This window comes from Phocoena phocoena, chromosome 10, assembly GCF_963924675.1.
Source record: "Phocoena phocoena chromosome 10, mPhoPho1.1, whole genome shotgun sequence".
Taxonomy (NCBI): Eukaryota; Metazoa; Chordata; class Mammalia; order Artiodactyla; family Phocoenidae; genus Phocoena; species Phocoena phocoena.
In genome coordinates this window covers 13860396-13874749 of record NC_089228.1, presented here as the reverse complement: position 1 = coordinate 13874749, position 14354 = coordinate 13860396, and positions in this window count along the sequence as shown.

The window sequence follows — 14354 nt, the reverse complement described above, 5'->3', positions numbered from 1 at the left end:
CCACCAGGGAACCTGGGCTACCACTTTTATGCTGCAGTATGTGAAGATAAACTCCTGTTCATCTGTTAGCCCAAGCAAATATCCTTTCTGGTAATTTCACAACTAAAGCATTCTCTCCTCACCTTCCCTTTGATCAAAGGCATTGCTGTTCATCAACATCCCCAAGTCCCAAGAAGGCTCCTCCTGTTCGCTCAGCTTTGCAAAACGGTTTCAGTATTTCCTGCATGACTGAAGGGACCGCTAGCTATTATCCTGGTATCCTCTGAACAAAGTGACCCTCTTGTTGTTCTCATCCTGTTGTCCCACTTCCATTAGAGAATCTGCCTCATCTCATCTTTCCTATGCATTTGTCTTTTACAAAAACACCTAGTACAGTTTTGGTTTCCAGTGGCCCCAGTGGAAATGTGAGGTGATCACAGTGAGAGCGGACGTTTTGCCAGGACACTTCATACTTCCTCATTAACTCATTTTTTTCTTCTTGTTCAGTATGTATTTGTGGCATCTTCACAATTAATTAATGAGAAGACACACATCTTCCCACCACGTAGGGAGGCAGATGTACTGTAAACTTATCAATCAGCTCTCAAAAGCCCATGTTCATTTCCTTCTAACTTTCCCTGAACCACTTGTCCTCAGAAATTTGTTTTATTTTGCTCTTTTTCCACTAAATTTGTCTCCCTTCCAGTATCCCTCACATCCATGCCATTTGTATGTGTGTGTGTTTTCAAGCCCCTTCTTGTGATTTAATGGCGTTAGACAGATGGAGAGGTTTACTCTCATGTTTTTAGACTCCCAAAGAGCTGAGTCCCACAAGGCCTTGTGAAAAGCTAATTCTATCTGTTGTAACAGATAAACTAAATTTTCAGTGACTTGAAAAATCTTTATACTTCTTGCTCATGTGCAGCGCTCACAGCACAGGAGTGGCTTTCCATGGAGTCATTCAAGGAATCAGGTCCCTCCTCCTTTTGTGGCTTTGTCCTCTCCTGAGTCCCCACAGTCCTCTTTGTTCAGACAAGGTGTACAGCGTTTGAGGAGAGAAGTATCCTGACAGGTTTCAGAGGAACTTGTTTTAGGCTCAAGCCTGGGAACGGTTATCATGGCTCCTGCCCACATTCCACTGGGCAAAACTCAGTCACTTGGCCATTGTTTACATTGCCTCTCTGTCTGGTCTACCCTTGCTGTCTTTTCCCACCATGTCTACTATATTTTGCACGAGGCTCAACTCAAATGTCACTCTGTTAAGCCTCTTTTTTTTTTGTTTTTTTTGGTATGTGGGCCTCTCACTGTTGTGGCCTCTCCCGTTGCGGAGCACAGGCTCTGGACACGCAGGCTCAGCGGCCATGGCTCACGGGCCCAACTGCTCCGCGGCATGTGGGATCTTCCCGGACCAGGGCACGAACCCGTGTCCCCTGCATCGGCAGGCGGACTCTCAACCACTGCGCCACCAGGGAAGCCCTGTTAAGGCTCTTTTGATACTCCTGAGGAGTAAAGAATGGCTCCTTTCTCTGTACATATTCCTATTGTGTTGTTTTTCATGCCACTTGTATAATACCTGTCATGAAAGTGACCAGCTCTCCCAGTTATCCCAAGACTGAGAGGTCCCCAGTGTGCTGGACATTCATTGTTTGTTTGTTTTTTCTAGTTCATCTATTTTATTTTTAGAATATATTTGTCTTTTTTTTTTTTTTAACTGAAGTATAGTTGATTTACAATGTCATGCCAATCTTTGTTGTACAGCAGAGTGACTCAGTTATATGCATATGTACACCCTTTTAAAAAAATTATTCTTTCCATTATGGTTTATCACAGGATATTGAATATAGTTCCCTGTGCTGTACCTTAGGATCTTGTTGTTTATCCATTCTAAATGTAATACTTTGCATCTACCAACCCCAAATCCCCAGTCCATCCCTCCCCCTCCCCCTCCCCCTTGGCAACCAGAAGTCTCTTCTCTATGGACATTCATTGTTAAAATCAGGAAAGTCCTGGGCAAATTGGGACAAGTTCATTACCATACCTACTACCTTGTAAAGTTACTTCACGTGTCACTCAGTACCATGTGAGTTTCTTGAGACAGTGGATAAGAGCTTGAAATTCAGAGACAGATTTCTTACCAGTCCTGAGTCCATTATGTACTAGATGTATTATTGTGTGTGATAGCAAATTACCAACCTTTCTAGATTTCTGTTTCATCAGCTGTCTGATGGGATAATGTGCATTTTGTAGGCTTGTTCAGATATTTAAAAGACATGGTAAATTAACTCACTGAGTGTATTGATGGACATATCCATAAATTTGGGTAGTACCTAAAGGTGCAGGAGTTTGTGAAGACTGTGTGGAGTACTGCATGCAAAGTACTTAGTACATCCTAGTACTTAATACTAGTACCTAGCACTTAGAAAAGCCTAGTACGCTTCTAGTAAACAGTTTTTAATTGACTAATCTTACTTATATTGGAGTATCTCTTGCATAAAACATGATAGGCACCAAAAGGACAATTAAACTCAATATACGTGTTCATGGAGCATTAATGGTATTACAGGAGTTTGGGATAAGGGGAGCAAACAAGTCAGTGAGAGTGGTTAGGAAATATTTGGCAAAGATCTTCTGATGTTTGAAACTTGAAAAAGCAAGAGTTGGCTGCAAGATTAGTTTTTTGTTTTGACAGAGTTTTATTTTTCTTTCTTATTTAAAGCCAGAATCAATAAGTTTCATGGTTTGGAAAGTGAAAATATTTTCCATATTTAGGCAAGGTCAGTTTCAGCTCAGTGGTGCATTTCTGGGAAGGGAATTTGGTAATGCGAAAGTGAGGGTTAGGATGGCAGCACTCCTGATTCCACAGTGAATTTGAGGTTCTAAGAAAGGTATCCAGAAGTCTCCTTTGTTTTTACTACAATAAAATAGCTTTTCCACCTTTGGGCTAAACTTTTGTGTATAAAGTACTTTATACCGTGCACAATTGCACTAGTATAACTTTGATAATTCGTGTTGCCTATCACTTTTAGGTTTGTCATGGAAATTTCTAATGAGGACAGGTGTTAACCAGTGTGCTTATGCTGAAATGGGTCCCATTTGGAGGAGAAAAAAATAAAACAAATAAAAAATGACGTGACTCAAATCCCCTATAGGGCTTGATTCTAGGCACACTGCCATCATTTTGAGTTGTACAAATTTATATTGTCATCTGTATTATGATTGCTCTTCAGCTAGCAAATATAAATGTGGATGTTTTTTTCTTTAGTGACCCATTTGATTAGCTATTAGCTAGCTATTGATTCTAGACTCCATGCAGATCAGTGAATTAATTGGGAGTCCAAGCAACACTTTTACACTATTTAATTAGGTGAATGACACCCTTAAAGAGAGAATATTTACTTAAGTCATGTTTCTAATTCCTAGTAAAAATTATAGCAAGAATATGGTTATCTAGAATTCTTGGAATTAAGTAATGGTAAATAGAGGTTTGTCTCTAGTCTAACAATAGTGGTTTTAAAAAAATGGAAATCCATGTAAAGCTATATTACTTTCCCCTTTAAACAGGCAGCTAAATATGATTTACTCCTTGACACAGATAACTGTGATGAACATAGTCTAGTAGTTTAGACTAGAACATTGATTGGCCTTTGAATCAGATCCACCTGGATTTGTTCTGTCACCAGCTGTGTGATCTTGAACATGTTCTTAACCCTTACAAGGCACTTTTAAAAATCTGTAAATTGAAGTTGGTCATGCCTACCTTGCAGAGAGGCTGTGAACATTAAATGACGTGAGTTTAATACTTTTGTACAGTGCACACAATACATTCTAAGCACTAAGCAAATTAGCCCTATACTATACTCTTGGCAGTTTATATAGAACACGGTACATACAGCTGCTTTCTATATTTGTTGAGACAATGAATGTTATACCAGACTGTGCAACAGGATCCCCTCAGGTGCTGGTGAAACATAAGTCCCTATGCCGAGTGACCTCTGTCTGCTTTTCTCTGCCTTTCAGGTGGTCACATATGATTCCTTGCTTTGGTGAGCTAGCCATTTCTATTTACTTTTTCTTGTCGTTTGTGCAGTAGAAGAAATCAAATATACAAGCCATTCAAACTATATTTAATGGTTTGAATAGTTCTGAATGAGGCTCTGAAGGGCTCTTCCCTCCCCCCCTTCTTGTGAGAGAACAGTACGGATATTTCATATCCATTTTTTTCTTTTTTAAAATTTTTATTAAGGAATGGTTGATTTACAAGGTTGCGCTAGTTTCAGGTGTACAGCAAAGTGAATCTGTAATACATATAGATATATCCACTCTTTTTCCCATATAGGTCGTTACAGAGTATTGAGTAAAGTTCCCTGTGCTCTACAGTAGCTTCTTATTAGTTATCTATTTTATATATAGTAGTGTGTATGTGTCATATCCATTTTCACTCTTCTCAGCTTCCCCTTCCTCTGCTTCCTGACTGGGGTACTGAGAGGTACAGTAGAAACAGAAAATAACTTTCTTTGATAATATTGTCCCATGTATTTGTGATATGCTTTGCAGCAGCAGCCTGTTTGTGAAGATTTCTGTGTTACAGTTGTGGAAGGTTGGCTAGCTTGCCTGTGGTACTATAGACTTCATTCAAAAGTCTGTACTCTGAGTACATGATCTTTACTGTATAAAAAAGTTCCTTTTATTTTCTTTAGCACATTTCAAGTTCTCATTTACCATTTACTAGAAGCTATCTAAAAATTCCTAGTCTGTTCGCTTTATTTTCTTTCTTGAACCTAATGGTCAGAATTGGAGACATTGCAACAATTCTAGATACTGTTAAGGTGGTGGTAAGGTATGTATGTGCTCTGTGTAACATGGGTTTATTGTGAATTCGTATTTCCATGAACTCTACTCAATTCTTTTATTAGTAACAATTTACAAGTATATTGTAATTTATATTTTGTGTTGTAACTGAAATTAGTACTTTTCTTTTAGACATTACTATTATTCAAAGCAGCAGTCTTCTTCTGAATTAATGAGCTTTTACAAATTTTAGTAATTTTCTTATAATGTAGCTCCTTAAATCAATATATTAAGATTAATGCTTAAGAAAAGGGACATAATGTAATACAGTCCCCATAATAATGAGTTCCATGTTTTAGGTTGGGATTCAGTCTCCACAGATGGAAACACTGTGTTATGTGATGTAAAAGAAAGGTAGTAGGTAGACTTGGTGATTGAAAACAATTTGATGATTCAAATTCTGGCTCTACCACTTGTATATTTGTAAGATTAGACCAAATTATTTAACACCCCTCAGGTTCATTTTTCTTATCTGTGTAATGTGGGTATTCTTGTAGGGTTGTGAAGACTGAAATGAGCTAATGCTATATACACATAGCCTGGTGCCAGGCACGTAATTAGATGATCCCTAAAAATGTTGAGTTTATCATTATGATCTTATTCTTCTCATACAGTTATTCAATATGATATCTATGTTGATGAAATATGTGAAAGTTATGATTTACAAATTTGAAATGTTATTCTTTTAAAATACTCAATAAAGTGATGTATGTTTGTTCCTGTGTCTTTATCCATGTATAGACAATGTGATCTCTCTTGGCTGCATAGAAACAGGAGAAGGCATCCTTTCCATGGCACGTTGTTTTATGGTTGACCATTACAGAGAGCCACTGTATCAGGACTGAGATGCGATTAGCACTGTTTGAGATTTCATTTTGGAGAAATGGTTTTGGCTATGGTCAAGAGTCTTATTTATTATGAAGAATGAATTACTGAATGGACTCTCATCTGTATTCTTTCCACTTCAGTTATAGCCCATATTACCATGCTGCAAAAAGAAATGCTGACATGTGACAGAGTAGAAATATAAAAATGTTTCCAGTTGCTCTCAGTCAAATGTGATTGAAAGTTTTAAAAAGGTTTATACAATTTTTAGAAGTGTGTGATACTGGCAGTATTGGGGAATGACTTTCTGTTTACTTGGGAGAATATCAGTCTACATAGTCTCTTTATGGGTGCTTTGAATTTCAAAAGGTAGCAAGCATAACAGTAATGACTGGTATAATATGCTTGCAATGAAGGAGTTTTACATATTTGAAGAGAAACAAGCTAATGTTATTTTATTTTCCATGTGTTTGTATATAATGAAATATTTTTAGTAATTTTATTTTGAATGCTTCTCTACTTCCTCCTTGTTTGTAGGTTTACTGTGTAAACCTACAAACTGTGTTTTTGGAATTCAAAACTACTTATATATTGTTTTATTTATAGTTCATCATTTAACCTCATTACTTAGATATTTTAATTACCTTTATATTTGTTTCTATAATTTCTAACACATACAGTGAGAACTTACTGTTTTTCTTTGTGTTTTACATCCCTCCCCACCCACTATCTACTAAGCTAACTCACATCCGGATCTTAATTCATTGACAGACTTCCATCTATTAATTTATAACCTATAGAATCTAAGTTTGGGGCTTTGTATGGAAATTGGCTTGACTGCAGGCTTCTAATCATTCATGCCCTGGTGTTCTCTGCTGTTAGATTATTTCCCAAATTAACTATGTATCACAGTTTTTAGGTGATTCTTTGGAGCACCAGACCAAGTGTTCATGAATGTCCTGAAGTATACATTTTCAGAGGAAACGGTGGTAGAATTCCTGCCATTTCTGGCTTCTTGGGCTTTCAGATGTTAGAAAAAGCTACAGAAACATAATTACACTGCTGGATTTCACCACTTGCAATTATTTGAATTACCTGGAGTGAGTAACTGAAGGGGTGGAGGGGCTGTTTCTCTTATATCTGAAAATAATATAATGAATTGTCCATCAATAGGGATTATTTGAGTTTGCTATTGATCCTTGATGTTGTGTACCCTACTTCTCATTGACTAAGAACATCCGTTTTAGCGAGACCTAGGTATACAGGGTAGGTATACGGTGTGTAGTTCCGAACAGAATATCATTCCTATGGGTAATTTGCCCAAGACCTTACTGTCATTGTAGTCCATAGATGAGTATTTCATGGGAGTCTGTGCAAAATGCAGAACTTTGGCCCCCACATCACACCTTCTGTATCAGAATCTTCATTTTCTTATGTGATTTGTGTTCACATTAAAGATTGATAGGCGTTGATTTACCTCATATTCTTTTTAAAAATAATAATTTTCTTATTTACTTTACTTAAAAAAAAATTATTTATGGCCACACCATGCAGCTTGCAGGATCTTAGTTCCCTGACCAGGGATTGAACCCACACCCTCAGCAGTGAAAGCACCGAGTCCTAACCACTGGACCACCAGGGAATTAAGATTTACATCATATTCTTAACTAACTGAACCAACTGCTTCCCTGCTGCTAGTTATAAGTGTCAAACATGTACTCAACATGCTTAATTATGTATTAAGGACCCAATACTGCAGGATTAAAGATAGGTACAGTAGGCTAGTAGTGCTTGGCCAAAGGATGATCAGAATCTAGATGGGTAGATAAAATATATAGATATGTAACTCACATCCATTGTAGCTAAAATCAGAAATTCAGGTAGAATATGGTCAACGTGAAGGGAATAGACAATGCTTTAGAAATCATTGTAGGGAAGTGGTTTTCTTTCTTGGAAACATGTTCTCATCATGTTCTTCTTGAAGCTCTTAGCAGTAGAGTATCTCAAGCCATTTTTGCTTATGTTGAGGTCAGGATCTCGAGTACAATATCTACCATCTTACCCATCATTGTAATTGATCAAGCTTTAGTGAGTTCTTACATAGCCTATATATATATATATATATATATATACATATATATATATATACCCACATACACACACATATATGTATATGTGTGTGTGTGTATGCAGAGACACGTATAATGTGCTTTCAAGGAGCTATTTGCTTGGTGTGAAAAGACAACTCAGATTACAATGTGATGTGGAATATTGTGGTGGCAGTTGCAAAGAGATTATGGGGAAGAATTGATAATTGAGTTAAAGTGAAAAGATGGACAGAATTTGCAGGTTGGGTTTAGAAAGTACACTTAAGAAAAAGGATATAGTGTGTACAGTGGCACGAGGTCATGAGAGAAATAACGTGTTCAGGGAATGGCAAAGAGCTGAGTGTGAGTGGACCTTAGGGATGTAGGAGGGTGGCAGCAGGATCTTCACCTTATACAAATGCATAGACCAGAATGTGAATGATGCCCCAAGAGTTGGGCAAAGAACAAACAAAGATAGTGTGATTAGTGCATCATAGAATTGTATGAAGTAGCGTCTTTGTGGAATAAGAGAAAACTGAGCTGTATCCTATAGGCCATAGAAAGCCATTACACGATTTTAAAGGGCTGGAATGACGTCAGATTGCTAAATTTGAAAAATTCATCCAAATTTAATGTGGAAATCTGAATGATGGGTTGGGGGTGGTGTGTTGAGTGGCATCTGTAACCTGTCTAAGCTTTTAGATGTGTGCCTGACCTATGAATATTTCTTATTTCCTATTTTCTGATCATGTTAATTATGTAAGATTACAGTAAGCTGGGTACAAATGTCCATTCACATTTTATTTATATAAAATAGTTATACTTGTTTAATGTATTTCATATTTAAATCCAGTATACATAGGGATTAGTAAGTAATTTGGGATTTAAATTAGAAAACTAAGAAAGTGAGCAAACAGCAACTGTTCTTAAACATATAATGGAAAAAAAAGCATTACACAAGGTAATTAAATGCTTTTATATTGTAGCATGAGATTTGTCTTCTGGCAGTAGGTTTCCAAATGTACAATTTCAATTGAGTACAAGACACTTTTTTTTTCCGTTTAAAAACATTTTATTTGAGATGTCGGAGGTTTACATGGCAAGGTATCCAGTGCCCATCTGCTATCCCCCCATATTTTCTGGCTTCATTCCATATTGCTCTCCCGTGGCTATGGTACATTCCTTTGCTAATAACATTGGCTGTCCTTAGACATTGTTAAAGGGGAACTAATGCTGTTTGACAACATTTCAAGTAGTAGCCATTGATACTGGATATTTTAAAAATTTAATTCACCAGAACAAGCTTACTTTCCTAAGAGTAAAATCACTTCCACTGTATGTGGTCTTGTAGGTTGATAAATCCAGAGCCCACCCTCCCACTAAGAAGTGGTCCAGGACGTCTTTCTTCAGCTGGCCCTTCCTCCGTCCCAGTATATGAAAGGTGCAGGCATATGACCAGCACCTCTGAATGCATGGATTATCAGATCCTCTCTCCTCATAGGTAGAATCATGATCTCAGTAACACAAGGATGAAGAAAGAGTTGGAGCGGTTATTCTTTGTACTGTGTCAGTGTCCTGGCCAGACTGCCCAGTGGTATCTGCTCCTGGGGAATTTGAGAGCTGTTTGATTCCCACGTTCTCTCTTTATCTTATGATCTCCTTATATCCTTTTTACAGAGTATCTTCTTCCCTAGGTTCTCAGAGGTCACTATTCTTGCTTGCAACCCAAGGACTGTAAAGAGTTTCTCCTAGTATTTGGAAATGTTTGGAGGTGCTTCTTATTTGCGACATGCCTTATAGTGTTATGCTCTCATCTTTCTGTCAAGAACTTCTGAAGCACAGACACAAAGGTTATTTTTTCAGGGTGCACTACTCATTAGTTTGAGGCTTCTCCAGGAATTTGGAAAAGTCATCCCCTTGGAGAGCCTATGGCATTTTCTTCAGTTTATGGTAACTACTCTCATGCCGATGTTCTGCAGGATGGGGAAGTTGGCTGGGAATTCGGTGTGTAAATCCCCCTGCCTATCTCTGGCTTTCAGTTTTGGGTGAGTGTTTTTTTTCAGAAGGAGTTCTAACATCTCATACAACTGCAGATGCCAAGGTGTTTCTTAATAAGCTTGTTCTTCTCTGAATAGTTCATATCAGCCAGTACTTTCTGATGTTTGATAAAATCAGCAGCTGAAAGTTCCCTTCTTGGTCTAGTCAGTGCTTAATGTCTTTTGTGCAAATGTGTTTCTGGAGGCTCTGTTATCACAGTAAGGAGCTAAAGCATAGATTTGTGGGCGTACCTTGCAAACTTGTCGTTAACTCTGGGAACCAGGGCTCTTGGTATTTATGGGCTGAGACTTAGTCTTTGTCCAGTGTGCCTTATAGGAGTCTGAGCATAAAAGTCTCTGAGTGTAACTTGGGCCTGGTGTTCATAATTGAGTTGCACCCCAGGCCTGATGATCTTCTAATACTCTTTCATACGTAGTCATGCACCACTAAACTCTTATTGTTCTTCTGTTAGAAGCAAGGCATTGCAGGAGGCCTAGTGTCAGATATAAAGACCCATTCCCTGCCTTCAACTTGGAAGTGGAAGAGGAGGCCATGATTATGGGAGTGAATATAAAGTCTCTGGGGTAATTGCTACAAAATGTGATCCTCAGAAAAACCTGGCACTTTAAAAGGAAGTAAAGATTCATAGCCCCACTCCAGAGGTACTGAATAAGAGTCCCTGGAGATGAGGTTTAGGTTACTGTATTTTGGATATGCTCCCCATGTGATTCTGACGTTCAGCCAGGTTTAGGAAGTAGAGCATGTTCTGCAGAACACAAATTCTTCAAGGTATAAATAAGATTCCCTTTAAAAAAAATCTCAGCAGGACCGACCTTAGGAAATTCTGGATTTTAAATAGGTTTTCTTACATTAGAATTTCTCAGCATCTTTATGTGCCTTGTGAAAATACGTTTCTGAAATTTACTTGACTAAGGTCTTTCAGGCTGCTGTAACAGAGTACCATAGACTGGGTGGCTTATAAGACAACAGAAGTTTATTTCTTACAGTTATGAAGGCTGGGAAGTCCAAGATCAAAGTGCCAGCATATTCAGTGTCTGGTGAGGCCCACTTTCTGGTTCTTAAATAGCCATCTTCTCACTGTAACCGAACATGAAAGAAGGAGCAAGAGAGCTCTCTGGGGTGTTTTTATAAAGACACTAATCCCATTTGTAATGGTTCTGCCTTCATAACCTAATTACCTGCCAGAGTCCCAACCTCCAAATACCATCACATTGGGAATTAGGTTTCAATATATGGATTTTGAAGGGACATACACATTCAGTCTATAGGAACTGAAAAACAACCTCCCCCCCAGTGCAAAGATGGTCTACGAAACATCTAGTGCAGTGGCTCTCAGCCATGGCAGTGCATTAGAATCATTTGGTTTAGTTGGTTTGTGGTGAAGGTGGGTTCTGGGTAATATAATTTTTTAAAGCTTCCCAGATGACTTTATTAAATGCAGCAGGGTTGAAGACCATAGATATTGTGGTATATTCTTTGGAATACGTGTTGGGACATTTAGTCCTAGTATGTGTTCCTTATCACCCAGGTTATTTTGTTTCACATCTGTCAGGTAGTTTTACTCAATTTATATGTCTCATGTCATATTTTTTAGAGTAGGTTTTCAAATGTCTTTTTTTGTGATTATGATAGAAACTTCTTTTTAGGAGTTGGAGTCCTTGGAGACATTCTACGAGAAAAAAATATATATACATGGGCTTCCTAAGTAAATTTTAATCAGAATGAGTAATGTTAATCATATACTCACAATGTACCAGGCAAGTTGCTAAATGCCTTTATTATATTATCTCATTTAAACCTATAATGATCCTATGAGTTAGGTGCTGTGATGACCTCTAGGTCCTAGATGAGACAACAGAGAATCAGTTATCAGTTATTAAATAACTCAGTTCACACAGGTAAGAAATGGCTACACTGATATCATATCCCCGGTCTGCCTGCCTGTGACCTAAAGCTTTTAACCAGTATAGATTCATCACTAAAGTAGAGATTTTTATATTTAGTGATCAGTATATGGTTAAAAGACCTAAGCATGTGCACATTGCTTTCAGAACTACATTTTATTGCAAGGATGGTGCATCTTCATAAACTATAGGGGTTTGGGAATACATACCAAATGTTAAGAACCATTTTAAGATAGGAAGATTTTCAGACAAACATTGGTAAATGAATGTAAATAGAATTTTTGCAGTTATAATAGATTGGTAAGTTGTGTATGTAAATTATATGTTATATTCATTATTCTGAATTTATTTGAATATTCAAAATTCAATGTATAAATATATTTTTCTTACAGCTAACCTTCCAAGTATTGCTAAGATTCTAGAAAATATTGAGTTTGATAGATTTTTGTTACTCTGGCCACAAATCTAAACAAAGGGAAAGAGTGCTTTTGACAACTGGCAGTAAAACTCAGTTAAGAGATTTATGTATGGGTCCAAATGCATGCTTATTAGTTTCCCAGAACATGATGTTTCCTTTTAAAAGTACATGCCTGGGCATCTAGTTATGACAAGTAGAAAAAGTTTCCAGTTGCATGTCTTTCATTTTCCCAGAGAAGATAAATTGTGTAATATGTAAAAGACAGTACAGAGTGTTTTTGAAGTATAGTGATTTCATCTTATGTGTCAACTTGGCTAGGCCACAGTCCAGGTATTTGGTCAAACACATCCGGATGATGCTATAAAGGTATTTTTAAAGATGTGATTAACATTTAAATAGGGACACTATGAATAAAGCAGCTCAATAATGTGGGCCACATCCAGTCAGTTGAAGGCCTTAAGAAAGACTCACGTCCCCCAAGGAAGAGGACCATCTACCAGAAGACTGCTTTTGGACTCAAGGTACAACCTCAGCTCTTCCCTGTGTCTGTAGCCTGTTCTGCAGATTTTGAACTTGCCAGCTTCCATAATCACATGCGCCAGTTCCTTAAAGTAAATCTCTATCTCTCTCTCTTCCTAATACATATATATTTTGTGTGTAAATATACACACACATACACACACATACATTCTCTTGGTTTGTTTATCTGGAAAACCCTGACTACTACACCAAGATTCCTTACTCTCCCTGTTTAAAGAAGGTTCTCCCATTGTTTTTCAAATAATTGACTTGGATGTTCTTGTCCACAGTTGCCATTCCTACTTTTGCAGAATTATGAGCAGTGGATGGCACCAAATTCTACCCTCTCTAACACTGGTGATGTGTCCCCATGAATTGGGCCATTTCATAAATGTCATAGAGAGTAAATGGGGGCACAGAAAGTTCAAAATGGCATGTCTCGCTCCTTGCAAATTTGTGGTATTACAGGTTTTCAGGTATGGCTTTGGTCTTCTAGTCAAAGTAGGGTAATTTAGAAAAAAGTGAATGAAATATCCTACAATTCACTTCATTCATCCATTTTACTTATACATATTGACCGCTGCTCTGTGCTAGGGGCAAGTTAGGTCCTGTGGGTGGGGAAAAAAAAGAAAAACAGACATGCATCCTGCTTCATGGAGCTTAGGGTCTGGTAGGGGAGACGGAAAAAAGTGTTAAATAACTAATACTTATAATAAAAATAATTATAAACCGAAATAGGTGCTCTGAAGGAGAGAATGATGGTGCTAAGCTAGAGAGGGAGGTGGGAGGGATCTACTGTAGATGGCTGAGTGAAGCAAGGCTTCTTAATGAATATGAATTTTGAGACCCAAAACTTGAGAAGAAGCTAATCATACAAATAACCAGAGAAGAAAGTTCCAGGCAAAGAAAATAGCATGTAAAGGGACAGGAAGCAAGGAAGAACTTGATTCGTAACTTGACTTCATGTGTAAATGATCAAGTGGTCTTTGGTCAAGAAAGCCTTAGCAGAGGCTGAGTGAAGGAAAATGCTGGGAGTGAAAGCTGTGAAGAGAATGGTGCAGGAAACTGGTTCCACTGGGTAACTGAAGTTAGTTTAGCTGGATTCAAGTTTGAGAGTATATTCGAGAGATAATATTACCTTTAATATTAATAATATTATGTTTAACCAGTTTTTCAATATGTTTAACTTCCGTATTACTTAAACCATACATGAGGCATTTAGGTAATAGAGAAATATTTTCTGTTTTGGGTATGAATATGACCATGATGAGCATGGATTGCTGTCTAAGTCCAGCTCATGGATATTTGTCTAGAGATTATAGATCTTAGAGTGTCACATTGTTGGTCTGGAAGGCTCTCCATACTTTAAGAGGCTATCTCGGTATCTCAAGTCACTTGAAAGTCTAGGCTTACTGACTTTTGGAATTTTAATTGTATGACTGTTTATTTTCTTCTCATCTCCTTTCCCTGCTTCTCCCCCCACTTCCTCTACCTTTTTTCGTTTTTTAATCAAGTCCTTACCAAAAGCTTAGAAGTCAGTACAGCACTGAATATGGTGAATATATCATTTCAGTTGTAAAAAATTAGGTGCCTGGATATGTGCGTCCTCCAGTTCTGTAGAATTGTAAAATAGGTCACTCTAGAACTTGTGCTGTATATGAAGCCCCTCACTGAATAATTTAAGCAAATCTCTAACTTTCAACTTGGCAGAGTTTT